This window comes from Suncus etruscus, chromosome X, assembly GCF_024139225.1.
Source record: "Suncus etruscus isolate mSunEtr1 chromosome X, mSunEtr1.pri.cur, whole genome shotgun sequence".
NCBI classification, from domain to species: domain Eukaryota; kingdom Metazoa; phylum Chordata; class Mammalia; order Eulipotyphla; family Soricidae; genus Suncus; species Suncus etruscus.
The window spans coordinates 62170272-62176313 of NC_064868.1; the positions used below are offsets into that span (position 1 = coordinate 62170272).

At 41.7% G+C, this 6042-nt stretch overlaps 1 pseudogene; it reads right to left on the minus strand.

Annotated features, from left to right (window-relative positions):
* Nucleotides 1–3979: 3979 nt before the first annotated feature.
* On the minus strand, nt 3980–4298 carry LOC125999317 (guanine nucleotide-binding protein G(I)/G(S)/G(O) subunit gamma-5-like; annotated as a pseudogene).
* Nucleotides 4299–6042: the final 1744 nt, after the last annotated feature.

Here is a 6042-nt window from a genome sequence, read left to right on the forward strand (position 1 = left end):
AGAGTGCTCGTGTAAGAATGTTTTAGCAATCCATATTCAATATAAATACATCTACTAAAATGTTCTAATATATTTTTCACAGAAGTCTACGGGAAAGGAAATAAGGACTCTGGACTCACATTACAGTGCTCAGTGATCTTAACTCTTATTACAGTGCTCATTAGTACTGTTTAGCAACTTATGAAAAAAACTTTTGTGATATGATTAAGATAGGATATGGAAAAGCTGGTTGGTTTACGTATGATAATCTAACCTATGATGCTTTTAGAGCCAAGTCTAAAATTTCCTCACCACCTTACTTGATGGCTTTATAGTTATGAAGCCCTTTGGCACATTCCCATTTACCATCCTTGTTTTTTCAGTTTACAGCTGTAACATATTGATAGAGCTACTATGTATGTGTGTGCATGTGTGTGGTGGCCACTTTTTATGTTAGTTTAATGTCTATCTGTGTCATACGTAATGTCTGTCTGAGTTGCATATAGTTTTTCTACCTCCCCTGCCTCAACTCTGCAATACCTTTTCTATTGTTTATGCTTAGTTATCCCGAATCTTCTGCTCTCCCTATTAAACCCCTTTACCTCTACATCTCAATACCCCTTGTGCTCTGGAACACCACCCCACACTCTTTCAACCTTTTGTCACCATGGACTGTCGCTCATACCAGAACTGGTTTTTCGAGCAGGCCTTGGCTCAGGGACTGATTTCAGCCAGTAATTCTACCCAGCAGCTGCAGGTCATTTCCACTGTCTTTTTGACTGCCATCAACTGACAGATCACTTCATTAGCTGAAGCAGTATTACAGACTCTACCCACTTTGGACCAGGGGAATATATTTATTTCTTAATTTGCATTTCCTCGTGTGCATTTCTTTATTGGGGGACTTTGGACTTATTTTCAAAAATAGAGAATATGTGCATTTTTATATATTTCTTGGGGGAACAGTGTTATTGTTTAACTATGTATCAGGAATTATTGAGAATAATATCAACTGAGGGGGCTGGAGAGAAAGCATGGAGGTAAGGCCTTTGCCTTGCATGCAGAAGGACGGTGGTTTGAGTCCTGGCACCCCATATGGTCCGTCCCCCCCCCCCCCGAGCCTGCCAGGAGCGATTTCTGAGTGTTGAGCCAGAGGTAACCCCTGAGCGCTGCTGGGTGTGACTCAAAACCCCCAAAAAAATCAACTGAGGAGTATATACTACAACCTAGTGATAGTCCTCTGGTGCCCCAACAGTAATTTGTGGCATTATCCTTTTTCTTTTCGCATAGACCCAAATAAAATGGGTCTTATGTTAGAGAAGAGAGGAGTTTCTGTCTATTAGGGATAGGAACTACAAAATTTATATGCTGCAGGAGGGCCTTTGACCCTGAACATTTGTCATATATACTTGACTTAAGGTTCAGTTATTCTCAGATTAGCCACACACCCCCGAAATTTGGGTCCCATCACTGGAACCAAGGGCAGGCTTTGTGCCACCCTGACAATGAGGAATTCAGGGACAGGCTTTGAGCCACCCTAGCAATGTTTTGCTGTTTTTTGTTTGTTTGTTTTTGGTCACACCCGGCAGTGCTCAGGGGTTATTCCTGGCTCTATGCTCAGAAATAGTTCCTGGCAGGCTTAGGGGACCATATGGGATGCCGGGATTCGAACCACCGTCCTTCTGCATGAAAGGCAAACACCCTATCTTCATGCTATCTCTCCAGACCCTTGGTAATGTTGTGCAAATCTGGGCATCTTTTGTGACACTTTGGCAATGGCTTGCAAACTCAGGCATGCTTCGTGACATCCTGGCAATGACTTGTAAACCCAGGCATGCTTTGTTTTCACAATACTTGTGAAAACCCACGTACTATGCCTATAATGAAAGCTGCCATGAGAACTTTTCTCAGGCCTTTGAAGAAAGACTCTCTGGGGTTGCGCAAACCTTAGACTGTTTGAAATATACAGTTGAAATGTATGACCAAATGCTTCCCGGGAAAGGCCACTTTGCCCCTATATAGCCTTAAGTATTTTTTTAAATTTTATTTCCCCAGCTTTTACCATGCATATGCAAAATAAGTCACTTTTATAGTTCCTATTTGAGGGTTCTTGCCCAAACAACCCCCATGTTCTAAAATTTTAGAAATTCAGAACAGGATCTATTCTGGATTATTTCATATTTTCTGCTTTTTAGTAAACAAAAATGGGGGAGCTTGGTTTGCAATTTACAACTTAGTTCTACCCAAAACGAAGATTATCCCTGGTTTCTTTGTATGTTTGTTTACAACTTGGTTTTACCCAAAACAGAGATTTTCCTTCTTCTCATATTTTTTTGATTTTGGGTTTTTTTTTGGGTCACACCGGTGATGCTCAGGGGTTACTCCTGGCTATGCGCTCAGAAATTGCTCCTGGCTTGGGGGACCATATGGGACACCGGGGAGCAAACCGCAGTCCGTCCTAGGTCAGTGTGTGCAAAGCAAATGCCTTACCGCTGCACCATTGCTCTTATCATATATCATAAGAAGGCCCCCTCTTCTTATCATATTTTATTATTTTTATTTTATTATTATTATTATTATTATTATTATTATTATTATTATTATTATTGGTTTTGGAGTCACACCTGGCAGCACTCAGGGATTACTTCTGGCTCTGTGCTCAGAAATCTCTCCTGGCAGGCCAGGAGAACTATATGGGATGCCAGGGATTGAACCGGGTCATTACCTGTCGGTCTTGTGCAAGGCAAACACCCTACCACTGTGTTACCTTTCTGGCCCCTCTTATCATTTTTAAATGTCTCAAGAAAACTTAGGTGGGAGACTGGCTCAGGATAGAACTCTGTCCTTATTCCCACGTCTGGGGGTGGTCACTGTATTCAATAAAGACTATAGTTCTGGCAGGCAGCCCTCTTTCTCAACTTGATGAGACAGAGTGCTACTCAGCCACGCCTATTTATTCTCAGCTTTTTTTGTATTGTTTTGTTTTTCAGGCCACACCCGTTTGATGCTCAGGGGTTACTCCTGGCTAAGCGGTCAGAAATTGCCCCTGGCTTGGAGGGACCATATGGGACACCGGGGGATCCGTGGTCGCTATCTTTCCTTGGCTAGCGCTTGCAAGGCAGACACTTTACCTCTAGCGCCACATCGCCGGCCCCTATTCTCAGCTTTGTTTGGATTATTTCCCGCGACAACCCTTGTTCCAGACCAGATTTCCCTGTGAACATACAGCATTTGGGGGCCATTTGAACATTCTATGTCTATCACTCGTCTTATTACTCATTTCACTCAGCATAATATTCTCCATATCATCCATGTATAAGCAAATTTCATTACTTCATTCTTTCTAGCAGTGGCATAATATTTCATTGTGTCCATTGTGTAGATGTACCAATTTTATAATTATCATTACTTTATTAAAGCACCTCGGATACAAAATTGTTCATGATTGAGTTTCAGCCATAGAACACACACCACCTGTGGACACTCCCACCACCAAAGTTTCTAGTTTTCCTCCCAACCTTTCCCCTCCCACCACCTGACTCTGGGGCAGGCATTTTATTTCTGTGTCTTTTCCTTTTTGACATAGTGGTTTGCACTATTGTTTTGTCTGGTTTAGTTTTTAGGCCACACCCAGTGACACTCAAGGGTTACTCCTGGCTATGTACTCAGAAATCGATTCTGGCTTGCGGTCCATCCTAGGTTAGCGCGGGCAAGGCAGATGCCTTACCACTTGCACCACTGCTATGGCCCCTACTATTGTTTTTTAAAAACTCTTTACCAACTATTTTATTGTAAGCTTCTCTATATAAAATAATTATCCATGTGAAATAGAAATTCATAAAAATTCAGAGAGGTAGATTAAACCACTACTTGACAAGTGTAAGTTTATATTCTGACACATATTATGGGTAAGTTTTTGTGTAGGTGCTTTGAATTTAATTCCATTGAATAGTCACCACATGAAAAGTGGTTTAGAAAACCTTCCAAAGATTTATTTTATCTACAAAAAGGAACAAACTTTCTGGGGTCTGAAGGGATTAATACTTTAAGACACTCGAGACTCAGGGGCCGAAGAGATAGCATGGAGGTAGAGTGTTGGCCGGGTGTGACCCAAAAACCAAAACAAAAAAAACAACAAACAAACAAACAAACAAACAAAAAGACACTCCACTCAACAAAGGGTAATGTTGAGCATTCTGCAGACAGAACTGTTTTAAATCTGCAGCAGCCTGGGAAACCTTTACGTGGTTGAGCTGGGCCTCCAGCTGGAGCTGCTGAACCACTTTCTTCATAGTGGCAACATTGGAGGAACCAGACATAGGACATGTGAGAGCCAGGCTGAAGTCAGTTTGCATTATTGTTAATGAAGGAGTTCCGAACCAGACATAGGACATGTGAGAGCCAGGCTGAGGTCAGTTTGTTAATGAAGGAGTTCCATGCATATCACTTTATACCCTTTCAACACCCAGTTCTTGTCCAGAGTGATCAGTTCCAACTATCCTTGTCAATATCGGACCCTTCTTTATCTTAAGTGCATTCACCGCTCTTTGTGGCAAGCTTTCTAGCATGGACTGGTTTTCCTGGCTATCATCTCTATTGTCTTTGGAAATTATTACCATGCTGTCTTTTCTTTCTTTTTTGTCACACCCAGCAGCGCTCAGGGGTTACTCCTGGCTCTATGCTCAGAAATCGCTCCTGGCAGGTTCGGGGGATTATATGGTATGCCAGGATTCAAACCACCGTCCTTCTGTATGCAAGGCAAATGCCCTACCTCCATGCTATCTCTCCAGCCCCATATTTTTCTTATATCACACAAATGAATGAGATTATTCTATATCTATCCCTCTCTCTATGACTCTTTTACCTAGCATAATACTCTTTATATCCATTTGCATTTGCAAATGTGTCTTTTCCTTTTTATATCCATTTGCATATGCAAATGTTATGATTTCATTTTTCCAGTTGCATAGTATTCCACCATGTACATGTAGCACAGTTTCTTTTGCCACTCATCTGTTCTCGGGCACTTGGGTTGTTTCCAGAATCTGTCTTTTGTAAATAGTACTGCAATGAGCATATGAGAAAAAAGTCACCATCTTAACACAACATTCCTAACAGAATCATTCCAGACAATAATCATCAATAGTTACTATAACCATTGCTCCAAAAGTGATGAGAATAGAATATACACATAATTGAAAGAAAAAAATCTTAATATATGACCACATAGATTGTCTTGGTAGTTTTTTGGACCTCACCCGGCATGCTCAATGTCTGGCTCACTCCTGGCTCTGCACTCAGGAGCTACACCTGATGGAACCAGGGGACCATATAGGATCAAAACCAGGAAGGCAGCATGATGGGTAAGCATTGTATAGGCTGTACTATTGATCTGGCCCTATGTTTATCTTTTTTTTTTTTTTTTTTTTGGTTTTTGGGCCACACCCGGTGATGCTCAGGGGTTACTCCTGGCTATGCACTCAGAAGTCGCTCCTGGCTTGGGGTACCATATGGGATGCCGGGGGATCGAAACACGGTCCATCCTAGGCTAGCACAGGTAAGGCAGGCACCTTACCTTTAGCGCCACCGCCCGGCCCCCTATGTTTATCTTTAACCCATTTTCAAATGGTTCAGAACAAGAACTGGCAAAATGTAAATAGTGAATATAGGTGAAGAAAAGTGTGTTCACTTTTTTCAGGGTATTTTTTGCCACATCTGGCAGTGCTCAATGGTGACTCTTGGCAGTGCTTAGGGGTCAATATATGGTATCATGGATTCCAATCCTGGTTAGCTAAACGAAAGATAAGCTTGGTCACTCCTCAGTTCATCTTCTACTTAATTTCACATTTACTGAAATAAGATTGGGGAAGGGATCTGGCTTATGGTAAATGTTAATATAAAACAGCTGGTTTGCAAAATGAACATTAGCACAGTGCTATTACTGCCAATATGTCTTTGGGACACAGCAGCAGTGTGGTAGTAGAAAGCATAGGAGTCTGTAGTTATTCCCATGACAGTATACTTCAAGGGTGGAGAAAACCTGTATTTCTTAGGCCAAGGGAA